Source organism: Ranitomeya variabilis, chromosome 2 (assembly GCF_051348905.1).
Source record: "Ranitomeya variabilis isolate aRanVar5 chromosome 2, aRanVar5.hap1, whole genome shotgun sequence".
Taxonomy (NCBI): Eukaryota; Metazoa; Chordata; class Amphibia; order Anura; family Dendrobatidae; genus Ranitomeya; species Ranitomeya variabilis.
This window is the reverse complement of record NC_135233.1, coordinates 339,933,912-339,960,573: the sequence shown is the minus strand read 5'-3', so window position 1 is coordinate 339,960,573 and position 26,662 is coordinate 339,933,912. Positions and strand designations below refer to the sequence as shown.

General features: G+C 41.8%; 1 protein-coding gene across 4 annotated transcripts in view; it reads left to right on the top strand.

The window, feature by feature from the left end:
* The first annotated feature begins 13,650 nt into the window (after positions 1–13,650).
* Positions 13,651–26,662, top strand: part of HTR2C (5-hydroxytryptamine receptor 2C) — a 720,745-nt gene continuing 707,733 nt past the window's right edge. For 2 of the 4 annotated variants that reach the window (XM_077285389.1, XM_077285386.1), the window contains exon 1: positions 13,651–14,137. The gene's annotated coding sequence lies outside the window, so the exon portion shown is untranslated. The remainder of the gene's footprint in view (positions 14,138–26,662) is intronic. The other 2 variants (XM_077285392.1, XM_077285387.1) reach the window with 2 other exon arrangements.

Genomic DNA, 26,662 nt, shown 5'->3' with positions numbered 1-26,662 from the left:
TAGTCCATACAGTCCTCATCAAATACCATGCAATAGGCATCTTCTGCCCGGCCTGTCAGCTTGCTGGCCAGAATCTAAACCCGTTCCTCTGGCTTCACTTGATGACGGGCACACTGCCGCTCAAAGTCCTGCAGAAAGCCATCAAGGTCTTCCTCTGCCTCCCCCATCTGTCGGAAGGCATTATACTGAATCTTTTTGTGGCTTACGGTTGAAGGTACCTGGGCGCAGGCCAAAGCTCCCCCTGCTCGCTGACTCTCCTCTCTCCGCTCTGCCATCTCCATCTTGGCCAGCTCCTCTTTGGTCCGCTCTGCCATCTCCATCTTGGCTAGCTCTATCCTGGTCCGCTCGGCCATCTTTTCCTTCAGATCAGTACGCACATCAGCCATCACCTCTCGTATGATCTCTACTGCAGGGTTTGGGCCATAGAACACCAGTCTGTTCTGTACCTCTGTCTGGAATTCAGTCTCCTCCACGTTCACATTGGGGGGTGCTGCACTGTCGTGTTCCATGATGGCTGCTATCAAATCTGCTTTTGTTTTGTTGCTGGCGATTAACCCTCGGGCTTCCACCAGATCTTTTAATGTAGTCCTCTTTAACTTCTGGTAGTTGTTTTTCATTCATTCCTTTCCTCCTGTAGAAGGGGTTTCACATCCCGCTGTCTGCCACCAGTGTAACGGGGTCTACTCTGCTGTAGTACCTCTTTAGGTATCACCCTGTGTTTAAGGAGGTCCACTCTGCCTTGGCTGGATTCTGAATGAAGGACGCTGGCTGTAATTCCTTGGTTACATGGGTGCATATAAAATCTCACTGCTTCTCCACGTATTTCCAGTCTAACAACACTTTATTCACAGCACACAGAATATATAACACAGATACAGAGGGCAGGCCAATAGAAAAACAGCAGGCCAGACATACATTACAAGAGCCGCAGGTGGCCGGAGCCTGCCGATATTTACTGTGAGAATTACAATGGTGGGGGAGGTCAGAAGGAGAATATCTTGTCCCCTCTGCCCAGGGGCGCAGCCTGTGGACTGATGCATTTCACATGGAACCTATTATACATACATATACTGCATAACATATTATTGGTGCTGGGGGTTCTGTAACATAACCCTTCAATGCTTCTGCCTCCTCCACTTCCTCTAGGGCCTCCACCTGTGCCCTTAACCCCTTCCTTAATGAGACACGTGTTCAAACAGTGCAGAGAGAATCCCCCACCTCTGTACTGCACAGCCAGGGCTCACTGCAATCAGGCAGTTTTTAAATTAATATGCCTTAGAAATCGAAGTTACACAGCTCAAGAGCTGTGGACAGCTATCCAGGCCAAGTTTGAGCAATGCCTGTCTCCACTGAGCCTGGAGCCAGGGAAGGCCATGCGTGATAATGGTGTGAACCTGGTGGCGGCCCTACACCAGGGTAACCTCACACACGTGCCTTGTATGGCTCACGCCCTCAACTGTTGTGAATTCCGTTCTTGGGCTCCATCCTGTGGTTACGAATGGTATTTTTGGGAGTTCTGCTCTTGGGCTCCCTCTGGTGGTTTTGAGTGGAACTTAGCAGCTGCTTTCACTAATCGGTTCCCTGGCCTTGTTATTTAACTGGGCTTTTGGCTGTAGTTGATGCCAGCTGTCAATGTTTTTCCTGTGGATTCAGTTCCTTCCTGGAAGTTCTTTGTTGGCCAGTCCATTTCAGCTTAAGATAAGTTCTGCTAGTTTTTGGGTGTTTCCCTGCTTATGACCTTCTGTTCAGTTTAAGTTATGTCTCTTTTGTCCAGCTTGTCATTATGAAATATTCCGGCTAGTTGGAAGCTCTGGGGTCGCAGATTTCCCCCTCCACACCGTGAGTCGGCGTGGAGGTTATTTTTGTAAACTCTGCGTGGACATTTAGTTTTTATACTGACCGCACAGTAGCCTTTTCTATCTCTGTCTATTTAGATAGTATTGGCCTCCTTTGCTAAAATCTAGTTTCATTTCTGAGTTTGTCATTTCCCTCTCCACTCACCGTCAATATTTGTGGGGGGCTATCTTCCTTTGGGGGTTTCTCTGAGGCGAGATAGTTTTCCGTTTCCATCTTCAGGGGTAGCTAGTTCTTAGGCTGTGAAGAGGCGTCTAGGCAGAGATAGGAACGCTCCACGGCTATTTCTAGTGTTGGTGTTAGGAGTAGGGATTGCGGTCAGTAAAGCTACCACCTCCTCAGAGCTTGTACATTATTTGTTTTACCCACCAGGTCATTTCAGTGCTGCTTCGTAATCACTAGGTCATATCAGTGATTTCTGTCTGTGGAGCTGCCACCTCCTCTGAGCTTGTCCATGATTGGTTTTACCCACCAGGTCATCTCAGTACCGCTCCGTAACCACCAGGTCATAACACTCAACCTAGTGGTACAGCAATTTCTCCACCACTATCCCGGCCTGGATGCACTGCCGAAGAAAGCATGGATGCTGTCTGCTCACTTCCACTGTTTTCACCCTGAAGGCCATCGGCTTGCATGGCTACAGAGGTCTTTCGACCTACCGGTTAACCAGTTTATATGCAATGTGCCAACATGGTGGAATTCCACTCTGCACATGTTGCAGCGACTGTGGCAGCAGCAATAAGCCCTGGTACAGTATGTCTTTTTGCACAGTCAATGTAGTACGGACAAGGTGAAAATCACGCTTGCGTAGTGGGCACAGATGATCAACCTCTGCAGCCTTCTGTACAATTTTGAAATGGCTACTAAGATGGTTAGCGCTGATAATGCCGTCATCAGCATCACTTTTCCGGTTATCTACATATTGGAGAACACCTGGTATAGTCTGCTGGAGAAGGTGGTGGTCCCAGAGGAAGAGGTGGAAGCAGAAGAGAATATCGAAAGGATAACAATATCTCTAAGTTCTGAACTAACGTCACGCAGGCATGGGCCATGGGAGGGTGGATTACAGTGATGGAGGGGGCTCATGGTACAAGGAAAACTCTTAGTGAAGGTTCAGGAACAGAGGATCAAATGGAGTGGGGCAATGGTGTCGTTTTTAGTGTTCAGCATTAATCTTGCACTATTGAAGCCTGTGACACCTTTGTCATGGCTTCTGTCCCTGCTGTTGCTATTGCTGCTTCAAGTTGGATCTTTCTCTGGTGGGTTGACTGTAGTGGAAGAGGTGTCAGAGCCCCATTATACTATTTCTACTCTGGGTAAATTGTTGCCACTTTAGTGTTGTGTTGCAATAATTTTTCAAAATGTGAAGACTCCAAGTTGGGTCTCCATGTGGTGTGTTGCCTGTAGTGGAAGGGGTGTCAGAGTCCTATTATACTATTTCTACTCTGGGTAAATTTATACCACTTTAGTGGTGAGTGCCGATAATTTTTTTAAATGTATGGATTTCAAGCTGGGCCTCCATCTGGTGGGTTGCCTGCAGCAGTAGGGCTCCCAGACTGGCAGGCCTGCACTTACAGTACTTTCAGTCAATTACCTTTGTTACTATCCTTAAATGTGTCTAGCAATAGTAGACTACAAAGCTGATATTTGTGCCACCTGACTGTGGCTAAGCAGAAAAGCAATTTGAGCTGGTGCATGAGGTATCAGGGCTCCTAGGACAGCAGGCTAACATCGGTCCCTCACCCACCTCTTAATTTCAACGTAATTTCAAAGCTGTAAATGCTGCCCCAGACCCTGTCGTATGCAAGGCCCATACTTGACTGCTGCACCATTATAAAATTTCTACTGTTTCAATTGATGCCACTTTTCCTTGTGTCTACCCGTAATTGTTGTAAATGTTTGGACTCCAAGTTGGGTCTCATACATGTGTGCTGCCTGAATTTGGCAGGGCTCTCAGAGCACCAGGCTTATACCTGTCACTCATCCATCTGTTACCTATCAATGTTTAAGCTAGAAATGTTGGTCCAAGCTCTGTCCCATGCATCCATACTGTGCAATTTTATTATTTGTACTCTGGGTCAATTAATGCCACTTTTCCTGGTGTCTGCCACTAATGTGAGCTGTTATGGGAGCTTTTTGGCCCCATGAAGGTGCTGTCTATGCATTTGGTTTGCCTCCCATTTAATTCAATGGGGTTTGGGTATGTTTGTCAAACCAGTCGGTGAACATCGGGACGTTCGCCTAACCGAACCTTGAAAGGTTCAATCATCTCTACAGTTCACACAGTAGTCCATAAGGCATAGAGGAAAACAGTTGTTCATCCTTACACACTTGAAGGTAATCAATCAGCCAGACTGATATCGCATATAGTTGTATGATCTTGGGAGAATATTTAGGCAGTGATTTTTGGCCACATAGGTTAGAAACACATTGCCTTATCTTTTGATGGATTCCCTCTATGCCTCATGGATTACTGCTGTGTAAATTGCTCTTCATTTTATCATTATTGGAATAATAGCCTTTTTTATGAATGAAGTGAGGGCTGGTCTTTTCCTAGACTTTCTGCTTTGAGGTTTTTTGATTATGCACTAAGCAGGCGAGCTGAACTACTACTTTTTACTCTTTAAAGCAGGATACAGTACATGTTACAAAAATACAAAACTTTGCAGATTCTCTCTCTCTCTCTCTTTCTCGTTCTCTCTCTATATATATACAGTGCCATGTGAAAGTATTCGGCCCCCTGGAACTTTTCAACCTTTTCCCACTTATCATGCTTTAAACATGAAGATGCCAAATGTATATTTTTGGTAAAGAATCAACAAATGGAACACAATTGTGAAGTTGAACGAAATTTATTGGTTATTTTAAATTTTTGAGGAAATTCAAAAACTGAAAAGTGGGGCGTGCAATATTATTTGGCCCCTTTAACTTAATACTTTGTTGCACCACCTTTTGCTGCGATTACAGCTGCAAGTCGCTTGGGGTATGTCTGTATCAGTTTTGTACATCAAGAGATAGAAATTCTTGCCCATTCTTCCTTGGCAAACAGCTCGAGCTCAGTGTGGCTTGAAGGAGATCATTTGTGAACAGCAGTTTTCAGCTCTTTCCACAGATTCTCGATTGGATTGAGGTCTGGACTTTGACTTGGCCATTCTAACACCTGAATGTGTTTATTTGTGAACCATTCCATTGTAGATTTTGCTTTATGTTTGGGATCTCTGTCTTGTTGGAGGACAAATCTCTGTCCCATTCTCAGGTCTTTTGCAGACTCCAACAGGTTTTCTTCAAGAATGGTCCTGTATTTAGCTCCATCCATCTTCCCATCAATTTTAACCATCTTCCCTGTCCCTGTTGAAGAAAAGCAGGCCCCAACCATGATGCTGCCACCACCATGTTTGACAGTGGGGATGGTGTGTTCAGGGTGATGAGCTGTGTTGCCTTTACGCCAAACATATCGTTTGGCATTGTTGCTAAAAAGTTAGATTTTGGCTTCATCTGACCAGAGCACCTTCTTCCACATGTTTGGTGTGTCTCCCATGTGGCTTGTTGCAAACTTTAAACAACACTTTTTATGGATATCTTGAGAAATGGCTTTCTTCTTGCCACTCTTCCATAAAGGCCAGATTTGTGCAGCGTATGACTGATTGTTGACCTATGGACAGACTGTTACACCTCAGCTGTAGATCTCTGCAGTTCATCCAGAGTGATCATGGGCCTCTTGGCTGCATCTCTGATCAGTCTTCTCCTTGTTTGAGATGAAAGTTTAGAGGGACGGCTGGGTCTTGGTAGATTTGCAGTGGTATGATACTCCTTCCATTTCAATATGATCGCTTGCACAGTGCTCCTTGGGATGTTTAAAGTTTTGGAAATCATTTTGTATCCAAATTTAGCTTTAAACTTCTCCACAACAGTATCACAGGCCTGCCTGTTGTGTTCCTTGGTCTTCATGATGCTCTCTGTGCTTCAAACAGAACCCTGAGACTATCACAGAGCAGGTGCATTTATACGGAGACTTGATTACACATAGGTGGATTATATTTATCATCATTAGGCATTTAGGACAACATTGGATCATTCAGAGATCTTCTGGAGTGAGTTTGCTGCACTGAAAGTAAAGGGGCCGAATAATATTGCACGCCCTACTTTTCAGTTTTTGAATTTCCACAAAAATTTAAAATAACCAATAAATTTTGTTCAACTTCACAATTGTGTTCCACTTGTTGTTGATTCTTCCCCCAAAATTTACATTTGTTATCTTTATGCTTGAAGCATGATATGTGGGAAAAGGCTGAAAAGTTCCAAGGGGCCAAATACTTTCGCAAGGCACTGTATATATATATATATATATATGTATATATACATATATATATAGTGAAACTAAGGTTTAGTCAGCTCTTAATGTCTTCTCAGGAGCAGATCTACATGCACTTCTTGCCTCAATTTTTATACCTGAATACTTCCATGCAATTCCTAGTATCACTCCCATAAAATATCTATAAATACTACAAATAATATAACTTTTTTCACCTGAGAGCTGCCGGATTTCAGTCATAAAGGTGTGCCAGCGCTAACAGCTGTGAGTGGTGGCAGTAAGCATTTCCTGGTGCCTCTGACCAACAGACGGCTTTGTAGTTTATCTGAGTATCTGTGCATGCTTACAGATCCCACTGTCAGTATTCCGGGTTTTCTAAGTCACCTTGTGAATGATTTCGCCCTTTCTTAAGATGGAGTTTGCTGTTTTTGTCTGCCCAACTTCCTGTTCGTTTGTTTAAAACCCGGGTCAGGTGTCAGCCTCTTTGCTGGAGTATTCTGATTCTGTTCTCCTTCAGCTCAGCTGCTGGTTCTGAGTGTGTCTCTACTTCTGGATCTGGACATTTCCTGCATTTGTAAGCTACACTCTCTAGGTTATCATTAGTCTGCTGACTTGGAACTTAACCCTCGGTTCACTCCTTCCGGTAAGAACTGTGTTTTTGGAACTTTGTTTCAGGACTTGTTTCGGGACTGTGTTGCTACTTAATCCTTCATTTACTCCCCCCGGTGGGAGCTGTTGGAAACAACACCAGTATAATACTTTAATGTGAACCTGTTTTTGAACTTACCCGTATTTATGCCACATTTGGGATGAACTTGTGGACTTGTTCTGGACTTCCCTGTGTTTACTTCATACCTGGATTTGACTCTTTCTGTGCTGACAGTGTTTGGATCTGCACCACGTCACCCGTTTAACTCACCTTGCTGAGGACTCTGCCTTAAGAACTCCGCCGATTTGCTGTATATATTTCAAGAACTCGTTTCTTTCTAGGACACTGTGGGTTATCAGTATATTGTTTTGGTGTTATTGCTGTTGTACAAATACACTATTTGCACTAAAGAAACCCGTCTCTGTCTGTTCATTGCCCCATGCTATCAGAATCCTTGAGTTCCTACAATAGTATTACAGCCACACAAAGTGCTGTTTGCGATAACTGCATTTGCACCAGAATGCCTCTATGACTGAAAGCCGACGGCTACCGGGAGAAAAAAAGGTAATTTTCTCCCTGGTGCTTCCCTTTCAGCAAATTGCCCGGGCACCTTCCTAACTCTATCAGACAGCAGATTAATCCTATCTGCATTATAAAATTGTTATCTAACATTACTTTAAAGTACCTCACTTGTGTGGGCATTAATGGTAAAGTCCCTGGTGATTTAAGGCAGTGAATGTTTAAATTCTCCAGTGTTAGTCCAGTTTTTGAGTAAATTCTCTGCTAATGCCCAATTTGTCAACCTTTAAAACCAGTCTTGTTTGTCTATGATGGTACTCATTTATTGGTTTCAATTAATATAAATGGGTGTAATGGCAAATGGTGCATACATGTACAGAATATCTACTGCTTATGGCGTAAAATGTCAATCTGGATACAATTAGCCCATTTAGAACACTGATCAATTGGATTTTTGTTTTCCTAGTATTACTGCACTTGGATGCCTTTGGAAACCCACAAAGGCCAATATTACGGTAGGTTGGCTACTTAGAACTGCATCCAGCAGTGAAACATATAAATCTATCATGAATTGCTTTTTCCTATAAAAAATCAAATCAACTAAAGAATAAATTCTTTAAATCAGATTCTGATGCTGATCTATGTTATAGTCTAGACTATATAGAAAGGATATAACAAATTTTCAGGGAGCGAAAGCAAAAAATAATTACAAAAAAATAGAAAACACAAATTATGTAAATATAAATCGATATCAGACAATTCAACTTAGACTTCTGTCTCCGAATTTATAAATTTCCACATTATATTGCAATCAGATGCCTAATAAACATATTATATATTAACAACATTTTGGAGGAAAAGAATTTGTAATGTAATGTTAAATTCAAAATTAAAAGTTTAGTGTCTGTCCTTTCCTACCAGATGTTTCCATTTTCATGATAATCAATGGATAGTCCATAAATGCCTGATAGGATCAGGACCTAACTCTGGGACTTCACTTTTATATAGGGAGCCAGTGAATGTATTAGATTCGGAAAGTGCTTGGTGGTGCTGACCGGTCACACTCAGGTTGTTTTCAATAGCAGACAAGCTTAACAGAGATACAGACTACTAAAAAAACAAAGCAAAAAAAAGATAAATGTCCAAGCTGTATCACAGTAGCACGAATATCTGAAGAATTATTATTTGCAGTTTCACCTAAAGTTGAATCTGGGTTTGTTGAATTCTCAATGTGAGGACCACATATCAGCTAATGCTCTCTTACACAACTGTACAATGTATATATTTTTATGCAGTTGTATTAATCATGTAGCATTGTCATAGACTGATAGTATCTAAAAAGAAAAATACCTTGATAAATAAAATATGAACCAATGATAAAAAAAAGTGTAAAGAAAATAATAATAAAGAAATAGAAAACACTGTAAAAATAGTTAAATATTTGTGTAGATGGTAATTTGGATTGTTTATGCAATTGTTGCAAGATACAAATATATCATATTTCTAATCAGGTGTCTGTCTATCTTGTATCTTTGTTTTCAATCTATCTTAATATTATCTATCTATGTATCTATATCTTATCTTTCTACTGTATCTTCTTATCTATTATCTATCTATCATCTATCTATTACCTATTATCAATCTATCTATCCGCACTTAGTTTTACATATATTGCATAGCTAAAGTCTGCATGACTTTAGTCTGCAGTGTGATTCCTAGAAGTGTGTCCTAAAAGTGTGTAGATAACAGTAGAATTAAACCCTGAATTGAACCTGAAGGGAACTGAAGGTAACTGGCCAGTCACTGTAAACAATGTTTCTGTTTGTTTTCACTTTCATCCCTATAATCCTTCACTTTCTGCTAACTCCCCTAATCCCCACACCAAGTAAGGAACTGTTTATCTCTGCTTCAATCCTCCCCATCCATCTCACCTCCTCCTCAGAACTGTTCCTTAACATACAATCCTCTGCCTCCAAACACAGACAGCCACCTCACGCCCTCTCCTGCTCCCACCTGCTAACACTTTCTCTGCTCCTTCTCACTACTGGTGATATCTCTCCAAATCCTGGTCCTCCTCATGACATTCCCACAATCATTTCTACCTCCCATCCACGCTCTATCACAAACTTCCGTAACCTCTCTAACCTTATACCCATTCGCCCAGCCCCCACTTCCCCAGTCCCACTAACAGGAGCTCTGTGGAACGCTGTCTGCAACAAGCTTTCCTACATCCATGATCTTTTTGTTACTACCAAACTTTCATTCCTCGCCATCACCGAAACCTGGCTCACCCCTTCTGACACAGCCTCCCCTGCTGCACTCTCTTACGGTGGCTTCCACCTTTCTCACACACCCCGCCCCAGCAGCAAACATGGCAGAGGAGTTGGTTTTCTCCTGTCAGATAAACTGCTCCTTCACCCCAATCCCACTGCCACTCTCTGTTACCCTCCCTTCCTTTGAGGTGCACTTTATGTGCATCTACTCCCCCTCCAACCTCCAACTGGCTGTCATTTACCGCCCCCCAGGGCCAGCCACCACCTTCTTTGACCACTTCACCACCTGGCTACTTCATTTCCTTTCTGTAAACATCCCCACTATCATCATGGGTGACTTCAACATCCCCATTGACACTTCCCTCTCAGCTGCCACTAAACTTCTATCTCTCACTTCCTCCTTCGGCCTCACTCAATGGTCTTCTGCAGCCACTCACAAAGATGGTCACACACTGGACCTCATCTTCACCCGCCTCTGCTCCCTATCTAACCTCTCTAACTCACCTCTTCCTCTCTCTGACCACAACCTTCTCACATTCTCTTCCCTCTCCACTCCATGTCTACAATCCCCACCCCACAAGCTTTCACACCCTCGCAGAAATCTTAAACATCTTGACCTACATTCATTCTCTGAATCCCTCCTCCCTCTCACAGACATAAGTTCATTACACAATGCGGATGACGCTGCCACTCTATATAACACCACAATAGCTGTAGCTTTGGAATCTGCTGCCCCACTTACACATACCAAAGCTCGCAAAATCAACAGACAACCCTGGCACACCAGCCTGACCAAAGAACTGAGGTGAGCTTCCAGGGCTGCTGAGTGCAGATGGAAAAGATCTCACTCCAACGAGCACTTCATCACATTCAAACAGTCCCTCACTACTTTCAAGACCACACTCGCCACAGCTAAACAAACCTACTTCTCATCTCTCATATCCTCCCTCTCTCACAACCCTAAACAGTTATTCAACACCTTCAATTCTCTCCTCCGTCCCCAGCACCTCCTCCTGCCTCCCCACTTATCTCAGCTGAAGACTTTTCCTCATTTTTCAAGCAGAAGATTGAGAACATCAGAGACAGTTTTGGTCAACAACCCCCAGAGCCCTTCCTCCAGACTTCCCAGCCCTCCACCTTCAAAACCAACTTCTCCACCATTACAGAAGATCAACTCTCCACTCTACTCTCAAAATCACATCTTACCACCTGTGCACTTGACCCGCTCCCATCCCACTTCATCCCAAAAATCACCACAGTCTTCATCCCAACCCTAACCCATCTCTTCAACCTATCACTAACAACTGGTATTTTCCCCTCAAGCTTTAAACATGCCTCCATCACACCTATCCTCAAAAAGCCCTCTCTTGACCCATCCTCTGTATCTAGCTATCGCCCTATATCACTTCTCCCTTATGCCTCCAAACTACTGGAACAACACGTCTACCTTGAACTGTCGTCCCATCTCTCTTCTTGCTCCCTCTTTGACCGCTTACAATCTGGCTTCCGGTCACACCATTCCACTGAAACTGCCCTAACTAAGGTCACCAATGACCTCTTAACCGCCAAGAGCAAGCGACACTACTCTGTCTTCCTCCTCCTCGACCTGTCGGCTGCCTTTGACACAGTGGACCATTCCGTATTATTACAGACCCTCTCATCCCTTGGCATCACAGACTTGGCCCTATCCTGGATCTCATCATACCTAACAGACCGGACATTCAGCGTCTCCCACTCACACGCCACCTCCTCACCTCGCCCCCTATCTGTCGGAGTCCCACAAGGTTCAGTCCTTGGGCCCCTGCTCTTCTCCATTTACACCTTTGGCCTGGGACAGCTCATAGAATCTCATGGCTTTCAGTATCACCTCTATGCTGACGATACACAGATCTACATCTCTGGACCAGATATCACCTCCCTACTAACCAGAATCCCTCAATGTCTGTCCACTATTTCATCCTTCTTCTCCACTAGATTTCTGAAACTTAACATGGACAAAACAGAATTCATCATCTTTCCCCCATCTCACGCGACCCCCCCAATGAACCTATCCTTTACAGTAAACGGCTGCCCACTCTCCCCAGTCCCACAAGCTCACTGCCTCGGGGTAATCCTTGATGCTGATCTCTCCTTCAAACCACATATCCGAGCCCTTTCCACTTCCTGCCGACTTCAACTCAAAAATATTTCACGAATCTGTACATTCCTCAACCAAGAATCTGCAAAAACCCTAGTCCATGCCCTCATCATCTCTCGCCTTGACTACTGCAACCTCTTACTCTGTGGCCTCCCGTCTAACACTCTCGCACCCCTCCAATCTATTCTAAACTCTGCTGCCCGACTAATCCACCTGTCCTCCCGCTATTCCCCGGCCTCTCCCCTCTGTCAATCCATTCACTGGCTCCCCATTGCCCAGAGACTCCACTACAAAACCCTAACCATGACGTACAAAGCCATCCACAACTTGTCTCCTCCATACATCTGTGACCTCGTCTCCCGATACTTACCTACACGCAACCTCCGATCCTCACAAGATCTCCTTCTCTACTCCCCTCTTATCTCCTCTTCCCACAATCGTATACAAGATTTCTCTCGCGTATCACCCCTACTCTGGAACCCTCTACCACAACACATCAGACTCTCACCTACCATCGAAACCTTCAAAAAGAGCCTGAAGACCCACCTCTTCCGACAAGCCTACAACCTGCAGTAACCACCGATCAACCAAACCGCTGCATGACCAGCTCTATCCTCACCTACTGTATTCTCACCCATCCCTTGTAGATTGTGAGCCTTCGCGGGCAGGGTCCTCTCTCCTCCTGTACCAGTTATGGTATGACTTGTATTTTTTAAGATTATTGTACTTGTTTTTATTATGTATACCCCTCCTCCCATGTAAAGCACCATGGAATAAATGGCGCTATAACAATAAATAATAATAATAATAATAATCTACCGGTATCTATCTATCTTTCATCTATTATCTATCTATCTATATCTTATCTACTGTATATCTTATCCATCTTCTATCTATATTTCTCATATATATCTATTTCTGTACCTATGTATCTGTCTATCTATCTATCTAAAAAGATAAAAAATATAAAGAAGACAAAGCAGGCAGCGCTCCAGTATTTATCTATTATCTATCATCTATTAGCTATCTATTATATATCTATCATCTATCTATTATCTCTCTATCTATCATCTATTATCTATCTATCAATCATCTATCTATCTTTCATCTATTATCTATCTAGCTATCTATCTATATCTTATCTACTGTATATCTTATCCATCTTCTATCTATATTTCTCATATATATCTATTCCTCTATCTATCTGTCTATCTATCTATCTAAAAAGATAAAAAATGTAAAGAAGACAAAGCAGGCAGCGCTCCAGTATTTACCAAAAAATAAAGTGGACTTTATTCAGCCCAAGTGGCATGGCGATGTTTTGGTAAATACTGGAGTGCTGGCTACTTTGTCTTCTTTATATTTTTGCAAATAACGGATAAATTGCGGTATTCCTTCCACCAACCGTGTTTGAATATATAGTGTGCTGTTTCACCTTCTTAAATATCAATCTATCTATTATCTATCTATCTTTCTCTCTATCTATTATCTATCTCTCTATATATTTATCTGTCTGTCTATATTTTATCTACCTATATATATATATATATTTTCTATCCTCTCACTGTTTATGTATATATATATATGTATATCTTATCTTTGATCTAGCTATCTATAAATCAATCTACAATAAAACCCTATAATAAATGCTGTCTGTTTTCTGCATCTGAGCCTGTGGTGCAGTTTCCATCTGCCTTTTCTCATTTGAAAGAATACAGACATGTGAAGCTGAGTTCTCTGGGAAGTGTTATCCTGAAATTCTCTTGGATGTGTTAGGTCTTCTAATATTATGAATGTAAGCACTGAGCTCCACCATCGCTCTAACTCACTTGGCTGTCAGGGCTCGCATTGGAATCTACCCAAACCAACAGTCTTGGAATTGTTTTAGATTACAGAAGTGATATGTGGAAAAAGGGGAAAACTGACAGTAATAATTATCCCAATTGACTGCAGACACACACAGTCTCTGGGTAGATGTAGGAGTTGATGTCACAGGAGGGTACCGTGTGCCTGTCTGCTGGTGGTGTGTGCGGTTCTGCAGAGACATGTGCACCAGCTGGTAGCAGGAGGTGGCAGTTTGGTCTGCTTGGCAGCACTATGAATGCTCTAGCCCCCTACAGTTTTTTGCAGCTTGCAGAGGAAATATCTCTCCCATTAAAATAGGAATTCACCAGTGCGCTGAGGTTGGGAGATGATGAGATCCTGGTGTATTTGTGTGCAGGATCCAGGATTACAGACTGGGCTGTTCTCTGAGGGATTACAGTCTGCTCTGTATTAGAAGAAGCTGTGGAGAACAACTCACCAATTGACTCCATTCACAGTCAGGACCAAGGGGCAGGAGGAGCAATGAATGGATGAATGTCTCACTCACTTTCTGGATGTCTGCAGAACAGGTAAGAGATGCTTTCCTGGAAATACTGACAATTTCATCTATACAAAGAGTGTGGCTGCTTATTAGGCTGCATCACTCACATCACTCATCGGGATGGTATGAGGGGCATTATGCAGGACATCCCATTATAGCAGCTGTGGACCTCACTTGGCATTGCAGTGTGTTTATAGCCTATATCTGTCCCATTGTCGACAGTCACATTGTTTGAAGTAATATCTTTGCTTTCTTGCATTCTTTTTTTCCCCGCTACGGTATCATATAGATTTAGCAGAGCTGAAGGAGTTGAGCATATGAAATGATGCACTGAGAAAGTACAGGATGCGTTATCAGCAGGTGTGCAAGAAAACAAGAATAGCTAGCTCATTTAATAAAAAAAAATATATATATATATATAGGTGTGTGTATATATATTAGTGTGTAGTAGGTAGAATTATATATATATATATATATATATATACATTTTCATTTATATATAATAAAATATATATATATATATATATATATATATATATATATATATATATATATATATATACACACCCTATTATTACTCACACAGGCATATGTAGATAGATAGATACAAAAATATATACTTCTACTGAGGCATATCGAATTAAAAGTGGCCGCTATTTTTTTTTCATTGACTCATTTGTTAAAGCACAAGTGAAAAGAAAAGTATATACCTTTAGGTTCCTCTTACACAGAGTCTTCTGAACTATCCTGTGTCAGCCTAAGCTTATTTCTCTAGTTGACTGATGATACAAGATATAGACTTTTTAGATGTAGCAGTGCTGGATTTGTCATGTACCTGCATTGTTTGTTCCAGATGATCCTAAGCTTTTCCTGCAGTCCTATAAACAGAGATGGTGATGTCATGATGAGTTGTGCCGAAAGACAAACTCAATATACTACAGCTGACAAGCGGAGCTCTGCTACATTGGACAATGTATGAGGCATTGTGCCCAGAGTTAGAAGCTGTCCCTGCTGCATACATGCAGGATGCTAGTCTGCAGCTACTACTGTTTGCTTCCTAAGGGAGGAGGAGGGCAAGATCCTGCTCTGATGGGAGACAAAGCTGCGGCGCACTGTGTAATTACGGTAGCAGCAGTCAGTATACCAGGTGCCTGTGACTGGTGATGATAAGGGAGCACACAATGGTACAGAGCAGAGCAGCTTGTGTTACACGGTGGGATTGCCTCTGCAGTCTCCTTTCCATCTCTTATGGCAGCTAATAAATAGGAGAATAAAGTTCTATCTCCTATGAATACTGTCTCCTGCCCATTTAATCCCCTTCTATGCATGGACTGTACCTGTCTGCAGCCTCAGCCCCCCACAGCTGTCAGCAGAGGGAGTCAGATGATTGCTGCTGCTCTTGCTGTAGGTAGTAGAAGTGATTCTGCGGATGTTGCCTAGGATTGCAGCACACAGAAAGAGAATTGCTTCACAGATGGCTATTTCCTAACATCACAACTGTGTGGATAAATAGAATAGCAAATGTAACGTGCCATGGTATTTATATGCAGAAAATCACAAGTTACAGAAAAATCATAGAGTCATTAATTCATTTATTAAGGAGCAAAAAAAAAAGTATATATATATATATATATATATATATATATATATATTAGTGTTCTACTTAATATAAATATTTATGTACGTAATTATATATATATAAAAAAATATATATATATACAGTATATATATATATATACATATATTCATTAAAGTGAATAAATTAGATGCCTTTATTGGTACATAGCCAAATAGCAACATCTCCGTTCCTTTCACCGGCAAAATTTTCCTTGGGAAAGGTTCCAGGATGAGGAACCGAAACATTGCTATTGGGATATGCACCAAAAAAGGCATCTAATGTGGACCAGGTAAAGTTCTGAATTGGATCTGCACCCTATGTTATTACAATGTGCTTCAATTTAATATATATATACAGGTCCTTCTCAAAAAATTAGCATATAGTGTTAAATTTCATTATTTACCATAATGTAATGATTACAATTAAACTTTCATATATTATAGATTCATTATCCACCAACTGAAATTTGTCAGGTCTTTTATTGTTTTAATACTGATGATTTTGGCCTACAACTCCTGATAACCCAAAAAACCTGTCTCAATAAATTAGCATATCAAGAAAAGGTTCTCTAAACGACCTATTACCCTAATCTTCTGAATCAACTAATTAACTCTAAACACATGCAAAAGATACCTGAGGCTTTTAAAAACTCCCTGCCTGGTTCATTACTCAAAACCCCCATCATGGGTAAGACTAGCGACCTGACAGATGTCAAGAAGGCCATCATTGACACCCTCAAGCAAGAGGGTAAGACCCAGAAAGAAATTTCTCAACAAATAGGCTGTTCCCAGAGTGCTGTATCAAGGCACCTCAATGGTAAGTCTGTTGGAAGGAAACAATGTGGCAGAAAACGCTGTACAACGAGAAGAGGTGACCGGACCCTGAGGAAGATTGTGGAGAAGGACCGATTCCAGACCTTGGGGAATCTGAGGAAGCAGTGGACTGAGTCTGGTGTGGAAACATCCAGAGCCACCATGCACAGGCGTGTGCAGGAAATGGGCTACAGGTGCCGCATTCCCCAGGTAAAGCCACTTTTGAACCATAAACAGCGGCAGAAGCGCCTGACCTGGGCTACAGAGAAGCAGCACTTGACTGTTGCTAAGTGGTCCCAAGTACTTTTTTCTGATGAAAGCAAATTTTGCATGTCATTCAGAAATCAAGGTGCCAGAGTCTGGAGGAAGACTGGGGAGAAGGAAATGCCAAAATGCCTGAAGTCCAGTGTCAAGTACCCAGTCAGTGATGGTGTGGGGTGCCATGTCAGCTGCTGGTGTTGGTCCACTGTGTTTCATCAAGGGCAGGGTCAATGCAGCTAGCTATCAGGAGATTTTGGAGCACTTCATGCTTCCTGGCACCTGCTCACAGTGCCAAAACCACTGGTAAATGGTTTACTGACCATGGTATTACTGTGCTCAATTGGCCTGCCAACTCTCCTGACCTGAACCCCATAGAGAATCTGTGGGATATTGTGAAGAGAAAGTTGAGAGACGCAAGACCCAACACTCTGGATGAGCTTAAGGCCGCTATTGAAGCATCCTGGGCCTCCATAACATCTCAGCAGTGTCACAGGCTGATTGCCTCCATGCCACGCCGCATTGAAGCAGTCATTTCTGCCAAAGGATTCCCGACCAAGTATTGAGTGCATAACTGAACATTATTATTTGATGGTTTTTTTGTTTGTTATTAAAAAACACTTTTATTTGATTGGACGGTTGAAATATGCTAATTTATTGAGACAGGTTTTTTGGGTTATCAGGAGTTGTAGGCCAAAATCATCAGTATTAAAACAATAAAAGACCTGACAAATTTCAGTTGGTGGATAATGAATCTATAATATATGAAAGTTTAATTGTAATCATTACATTATGGTAAATAATGAAATTTAACACTATATGCTAATTTTTTGAGAAGGACCTGTATATACTAGATGTTGGCCCGATTCTAACGCATCGGGTATTCTAGAATATATATGTAGTTTATTTATGAAGATTTTAGAATAATACAATGAATACACAGAATTCGGCCGGCCGTGACCAATTAGCGAAGCGTGGTTCAAATCCCACGCCAATTCGCTGCTGGAGTGCGCCTGTCGCTGATTGTTCGCGGCCAGCCACGTAGTATATAGCACAGCCACATAGTATATAGCAGCCCACATGGCATATAACACAGCCACGTAGTATATAACACAGCTCACGTAGTATATAACAGCCCACATAGCATATAACACAGCCACGTAGTGTATAACACAGCCCACGCAGTATATTGCACAGCCACGTAGTATGTAGCACAGCCCACATAGTATATTGCACAGCCCACGTAGTATATTGCACAGCCCACATAGTATATTGCACAGCCACGTAGTATACAGCACAGCCCACGTAGTATATAGCACAGCCCATGTAGTATATAGCACAGCCACGTAGTATATTGCACAGCCGATTCAGTATATTGCACAGCCGATGCAGTATATTGCAGAGCCAACCCAGTATATAGCACAGCCATGTAGTAAATTACACAGCCCACTGTTATGATCTGGTGGCCTAGGAGCAGCATGGACGAGCTCTGGAGTAGGTGGCCTCTATACTGACCGCAGACCCTGATCTTAACACCGTAACTAGAAGTAGCCGTGGGATGTTCCTGTCACTCCCTCGACACCTCGTCACAGCCGGAGGACTAATTACCCCTAAAGAAACAGGAAAACTATCTTGCCTCAGAGAAAATCCCCAAAGGAAAGACAGCCCCCCACAAATATTGACTGTGAGAGGAGAGGGAAATTACAAACGCAGACTGAAAACAGAATTTAGCAAAGGAGGCCACGCTACCTAGAAAGAAAAGACAGGACAGAGTACTATGCGGTCAGTATTAAAAATACTACAAAAATCCACCACAGAGAATACAAAAATCTCCACACCTAACTAAAGGCATGGAGGGTAACTCTGCGACTCCAGAGCTTCCAACTTGGCTGAATAAATCCTTACACAGACAAAGCTGGACAAGAAAAAACATAGCAATTCACTGAACTATAAAGTCCACCGCATGTGGACTGCAAAAACAAAGCCAGGACTTATCTTTGATGATTTGGACAATCCAGCAGGAGAAACCAAGCAGAGATGTGAATCCTCCAGAGAAACAATGGACAACTGGCACTCACTAAAGGGTGAAGCAAGACTAAATAGCCCCGTCCAAAGTGGAAGCACCTGATGACTGCTGTGAAGGACAAACAGCAGCACTACCACTTATAACCACCGGAGGGAGCCCAAGAGCAGAACCCACAACAGAATTCACAACAGTCCACGTAGTATATAGCACAGCCACGTATTATATTGCACAGCTGATGTAGTATATAACATAGCCCATGCAGTATATAACACTGCCCACGTAGTATATAACACAGTCGACACAGTATATAGCACTGTGGGCACCATATCCCTGTTAAAAAAAGAATTAAAATAAAAAATAGTTATATACTCACTGTCCGATGGCCCCCGGATCCAGCCCAGGCCTTTCCTGCTCCTCGCACGCCGCTCCAGTCCCAAGTGGAAATAACACGTGATGATGTAGCGGTCTCGCGAGACCGCTACGTCATCTCTGGTCATTGCCGCAATGCATTCTGGGGACCAGAACGGCGCACGAGGAGCGGGAAAGGCCTGGGCTGGATCCGGGGCCGTCGGAGGGTGAGTATATAATGATTTTTATTTTTTGTAATTATTTTTAACATATGTTTTTACTATTGATGCTGCATAGGCAGCATCAATAGTAAAAAGTTGGTCACACAGAGGGTTAATGGCAGCGTTTATGGACTGCCTTACACCGCGTTATGCCGCGGTGTAAGGCAGTCCGGTTAACGCTATGTGGGTGCTGACTGGGGGGAGTAGGGAGGGGGCACTGACTGCAGGGGAGGAGGGAGGGGCCAATTTGCGGCCGGACTGTGCCCGTCGCTGATTGGTCGTGGCCTCGGGCCACGACCAATCAGCGACGCGGGACTTCCGAGACAGATAGACAGACGGAAGTGACCCTTAGACAATTATATAGTAGATTAAATTGAAGCACATTGTAATAATATAGGGTGCAGATCCAATTCAGAACTTTACCCGGTCCACATTACTACTGCACCATTACCTACTGTATATACAGTACAGACCAAAAGTTTGGACACACCTTCTCATTTAAAGATTTTTCTGTATTTTCATGACTATGAAAATTGTAAATTCACACTGAAGGCATCAAAACTATGAATTAACACATGTGGAATTATATACTTAGCAAAAAAGTGTGAAACAACTGAAAATATGTTTTATATTCTAGGTTCTTGAAAGTACCAACCTTTTGCTTTAATGACTGCTTTGCACACTTTTGGCATTGTCTTGATGAGCTTCAAGAGGTAGTAACCGGGAATGGTCTTCCAACAATCTTGAAGGAGTTCCCAGGTATGCCATCCGATTGGGTTCAGGTCTGAAGACTGTGGAGGCCAGGTCATCTGGCGTAGCACCCCATCACTCTCCTTCTTGGTCAAGTACACAGCCTGGAGGTGTGTTTGGGGTCATTTTCCTGTTGAAAAATAAATGATAGTCCAACTAAATGCAAACCAGATGGAATAGCATGCCGCTGCAAGATGCTGTGGTAGCCATGCTGGTTCAGTATGCCTTCAATTTTGAATAAATCCCCAACAGTGTCACCAGGAAAGCACCCCCACACCATCACACCTCCTCCATGCTTCACGGTGGGAACCAGGCATGTAGAGTCCATCCGTTCACCTTTTCTGCGTTGCACAAAGACACGGTGAGCCAGTTTTTTTGTAGTGCTTGATAGTTTTTGCCACTGCACTTGGGGACACTTTCAAAGTTTTCCCAATTTTTCGGACTGACTGACCTTCATTTCTTAAGTAATGATGGCCACTCATTTTTCTTTACTTAGCTGCTTTCTTCTTGCCATAATACAAATTCTAACAGTCTATTTAGTAGGACTATCAGCTGTGTATCCACCAGACTTCTGCACAACACAACTGATGGTCCCAACCCCATTTATAAGGCAAGAAATCCCACTTATTAAACCTGACAGGGCTCACCTGTGAAGTGAACACCATTCCCGGTGACTACCTCTTGAAGCTCATCAAGAGAATGCCAAGAGTGTGCAAAGCAGTCATCAAAGCAAAAGGTGGCTACTTTGAAGAATCTAGAATATAAGACATATTTTCAGTTGTTTCACTCTTTTTTGTTAAGTATATAATTCCACGTGTTAATTCATAGTTTTGATTCCTTCAGTGTGAATGTACAATTTTCATAGTCGTGAAAATACAGAAAAATCTTTAAATGAGAAGATGTGTCCAAACCTTTACTCTGTACTGTATATATATATATATATATATATATATATATATATATATATATATATAGTTATATGAAAAAGTTTGGGCACCCCTATTAATCTTAAGCTTAATGTTTTATAAAAATTGCTTTTTTTGCAACATCTACTTCAGTTTCATATATCTAATAACTGTTGGACACCGTAATGTTTCTGCCTTGAAATGAGGTTTATTGTACTAACAGAAAATGTGCAATCTGCATTCAAACAAAATTTGACAGGTGCATAAGTATGGGCACCCTTATCATTTTCTTGTTTAAAATACTCCTACCTACTTTTTACTGACTTACTAAAGCACTTTTTTTGGTTTTGTAACCTCTTTGAGCTTTGAACGTCATAGCCAGGTGTATGCAATCATGAGAAAAGCTACTTAAAGTGGCCACTTGCAAGTTGTTCTCCTGTTTGAATCTCCTCTGAAGAGTGGCATCATGGGCTCCTCAAAACAACTGTCAAATGATCTGAAAACAAAGATTATTCAACATAGTTGTGCAGGGAAAGGATACAAAAAGCTGTCTCAGAGATTTAACCTGTCAATTTCCACTGTGAGGAACATAGTAAGGAAATGGAAGAACACAGGTACAGTTCTTGTTAAGGATAGAAGTGGCAGGCCAAGAAAAACATCAGAAAGGCAGAGAAGAAGAATGGTGAGATCAGTCATGGACAATCCTCAGACCACCTCCAGAGAGCTGCAGCATCAACTTGCTGCAGATGGTGTCACTGTGCATCGGTCAACTATACAACGCACTTTGCACAAGGAGAAGCTGTATGGGAGAGTGATGCGAAAGAAGCCGTTTCTGCAAGCACGCCACAAACAGAGTCGGCTGAGGTATGCAAAAGCACATTTGGAGAAGCCAATTTCTTTTTGGAAGAAGGTCCTGTGGACTGATGAAACCAAGATTGAGTTGTTTGGTCATACAAAAAGGCGTTATGCATGGCGGCAAAAAAACACAGTGTGTTGTATAGTTGACAGATGCACAGTGACACCATCTGCAGCAAGTTGATGCTGCAGCTCTCTGGAGGTGGTCTGAGGATTGTCCATGACTGATCTCACCATTCTTCTTCTCTGCCTTTTTGATGTTTTTTCTTGGCCTGCCACTTCTGGCCTTAACAAGAACTGTACCTGTGTGCTTCCATTTCCTTACTATGTTCCTCACAGTGGAAATTGACAGGCTAAATCTGTTAGACAGCTTTTTGTATCCTTCCCCTGAACAACTATGTTGAATAATCTTTGTTTTCAGATCATTTGACAGTTGTTTTGAGGAGCCCATGATGCCACTCTTCAGAGGAGATTCAAACAGGAGAACAACTTGCAAGTGGCCACTTTAAGTAGCTTTTCTCATGATTGCATACACCTAGCTATAAAGTTCAAAGCTCAATGAGGTTACAAAACCAAAAAAAGTGCTTTAGTAAGTCAGTAAAAAGTAGGTAGGAGTATTTTAAACAAGAAAATGATAAGGGTGCCCATACTTATGCACCTGTCAAATTTTGTTTGAATGCAGATTGCACATTTTCTGTTAGTACAATAAACCTAATTTCAAGGCAGAAACATTACTGTGTCCAACAGTTATTAGATATATGAAACTGAAATAGCTGTTGCAAAAAAAACAATTTTTATAAAACATTAAGCTTAAGATTAATAGGGGTGCCCAAACTTTTTCATATAACTGTATATATATATACTGCTACACGCTAAAATAAAAAAATTGGTACCCATTTCCCTGAACAAAATATACCCAATTAGCAGATTACTTGTGTGCCTCTATAAGGCTTCAAAAATCACTTTCAGAAAAAAAACTTTAAAAGCACTCCAAAAAACCATCCAAGAACAGGAAACTGTGGGTATGTGCACACATGATCTTATAGACGGCGCAGCCACCCAGTTTTCCTTAGTCGGCTTCACTGGCGGCTTTGTCATCGTTCTTGCAGCAGCTCAGCAACCAATGTCTTTTACTCTATGCTGTTCAGTACAGAGAGGTGGCTGGAAGAATAAGCATGTAATTTCTTTTATGTGCTTCAGGGTTTCTGAACCCTTAAGCCGTCAAAAGTAGTGACATAGGAATGAACATGTGCACAGCAATACTGTTTTGACACTGCTGTATATTATGTTCATTTTATGAGGAGCTTTTGCTTCTCTGTGTGCCCATACCTTTTGGGTGCTTTTTCCTGATTTTTGTTTGTCCCTTTTTGTTCTTTTAGAAATAGATGAATTTCCTGGCTATAAAAACTTGTGTTTATTTAGGAAACATAGATGAAGTAAATCAACAATCTCCAGTGTTAAGCCAAATGTTTCAACCTTGAGGTCTTAATCATGGCAAGGTCTTAACGTGTTGGCTTTTAACTATGCAGATTGCTGATTTACAGTACTTTATCTATGTCCTTGAAATAAACAAGTTTCTAGAGTCTAGTATCAAACAGCTTGACTTCATTTCTTCCTATACAAATTCCATACTCATGGAGAATTTGGGAAACATTTATTATGAAAGTGGTGAGCTGGCAAGCAATGACATTTTTCTTCTTTTAATTTGAGTATTTTTTCTTGTCTTTGAACAAAAAATTGCAACATTTCTACCTTGTAGTACTTCAGCACCTTTCCCCTCCCAAGACTAATTTTATAATTGACCACCTCCCCGACAAAGCAGTAGCGAAACGTGCGACAGGGTTCAGACGGCAGGCGATCACTCTCCTCTTTCAATATAGGTAAGCAACCTCACTAAATTTCTCATTATACTCTCTTTTCTCTGGTTTATACCCTAATAGGGTGATATATGGATGGCCATATATCAAACTTGGGGAAACATTCATACACTGTGGGGATCTTGTGACAGAGAGATAATTCTCGGGTGTGTCAGAGGCTGCAGACAGTCGCACTGCATCTAGCAGCAGAAGGTCTCAGCGGTTGGCTTTGGAGACTCTTTCCTAGTCCTTCTGACTTTAGGACCCAGTGGCAACCTCCCTTGGCTCTAGTTGACACACCTGGACCTGGGTGTTTATAACTCCCAGGTGGCTGCTGGGAGTTGCCGGTGATATTTCCTTTTCCATTTCCCTGTTGAGGCTTGAAGCTGTAGCAGTCGGCTATCTTCCTTTTTGGTGTTTGGAGGATGTCTGTATTTCTCTCTGAGCCTACTCAAGCTAAGTGTTCCCCATGTTTGTGTATCAGACATTGATGCTCTCTACAAAGGATAGGCCATCAATGTTAAAGTAGTGAACAACATTGTTAAGACTGGACAACCCATTTAAGGCCGCATAACAAATCTCTAAAATTGATTTAGACTCCTTAAAGTTATTAAAAGATGTCAATCAAGCCCCTAAAATAAATTCATACACCAGACCAACAACTAAAATGACATCAAATTATTTTGATCACATATATGCTTTTAAGTTAATTTAGAGTGAAAAAAAAACCCAAGGCTTACCTCTCCCAGTTTCTTTTCACCTGCAGATGCCAGCACAAAAAAATACTGGCCAATGTCAGGACCTAGTGTATAACTCTTGATGGCAGACCTGTAGTTCCACTTGTGGCAGCAGACCTGACGTCATAGATGCTTTGCATTCATGATGTCAGGTCAGTGAGGTCCCAGACTCCCAACTGCTGAGGTCCGTAGTCCAAATTCCTGCTGTGTCTGCAAACCACCACCTACTACAATACATATTTACTGCAAAAAAATGAAAAACAATGTAATGACACATCTGGTTTTATCGACAGTAGGGCATCTATCCTTGAAGCAGGCAGCAATGCTAAAACTGCCAGCATTGAGAAATGTTCTTAATTTTCCTGCAGTAAAGATGTTTGCTTAATACCACTCACTGTTTGGCACAAAGTCCGTTACTTTTAATAGTCTGGTCACTTTCCACTAGGTGATCTCTCTGCAGCATGCACAATAGAAAATGTCTCTTCTACTCTTCATCTACTCCCTTTTCAGTGGAGATAAAGGTAGTCATGAGAAAAGTACAGAAAATATCAGATTGTGAAGATATGTTGATAAACGCTTTGTTCAGTTTCTGGTTTAAACTGCACATTTTAATTGGCATTTTGCAAAGATAGACCATACTAACAATTCAACATAAAAGAAAAAGGAACAGGGAAGCCAGGTAGTCATAAGAACATTTATATTTACTTACATAGCACCATCATATTCTGCGATGCTTTACAGACATCATCACTCTCCCCATCTGGGTTCACAATCTATGTCATAATCTAAGTATGTCTTTGGAGTGTGGGAAGAAATCGGAGAATCAGGAAAAGAAAACCACGCAAACACTGGGAGAACATACAAACTCCTTGCAGATGTTGACCTTGGTGGGATTTGAACCCAGAACCCTGGAAACTAGTTATAAGACCCTTCCTCTTTGCTACTTAGCGCCATTTACTATTATAATGGTAGTTCCAAGCTTCATCCATAACTATTTTGAAGGTTGTCAGGCTGGATTGCGAACTTGATATTTTCTTTTTTATGAACAGTTCTCAAAAATCACTGACGACCACTTTTATTATGGACACTATAGATGATCATTATAAATCATTAAGATTATAAGTGATACATGTCTACAGCCCATAAGTCGGATATGACGACATCAGCTGCATTCACTATGAACTGTAAAAAAGTGATAATTAGGGAAGAGTCAGATGGATGTATAATTTGGACGAGGATCACAGCAAAATGCTCGAACTGGCCGCCAGCATTCCCAACCCGAATGTGACAGCTGCGTAGAAATAAATGTTGTCACTCTCTGCACTGTGTTGTGATTCTCGTCTGAGTTATGCGGTCGTCTGACTCTCCTTTTACAATCATAACAATCTGAACAAGTGTTTTCAGCTTCAAAAAAATCATTGATGCATGAATTTTTTTTTTATGGATGAGAAAGAATGCCCTCTGTTTACAGACTCTCCAGGAATTTCCAGACAATTGGCAACCATGCTATCAGGTCTCAGATGATATGCACCATTCATGGTGCCTTTGCTCAAAAGTTTGCAGGCTATTGATTAGGTCTTGATCACTAATTATTTCTAAGTGTTTTCGTTGCAAGTAATTAAATATTTCCCTCAAATTCAGGGTGAATAAAGGGTGGTTTTGACTTGTGTTGGCGATCACTGTGTTCAAATAATAAAGTAATACCTACCTTCTACCTGGGTCTAGCAATGGCTCTCTATTATTGCTCCCATTTCTGTGTACTGGCTGCAGGAGTGAGAGCATGACTACAGTGCACATCACCTCTGCAGCCAATCACTGAGCTTAGCTCATGTCATCTACATAAGTATTGCTGCAGTACTCAGTGATTAGCTGCAGCAGTGATGTGTACTATATTCATGATATCACCTCTGGAGGCAATGCATACAGACTGGAATAGTGGCAGAGAGCTTGCACTGTACCCGGGAAGGGTTAGTACTAGTTGATTTTATTTTTTTAGCAGAGTCCTGACCAATACAGCACAAAGCCCTAAAAGTGGGGACTTCAATATGGGAAAAAAAACACTAATTTCTCCATAAATTCCATAGGGAAGACAGAGGCAGGTAGATAGATATAATTAATATCAGAAATTTAACAGAATCCCATACCTTTAAATAATGGGATATAATTA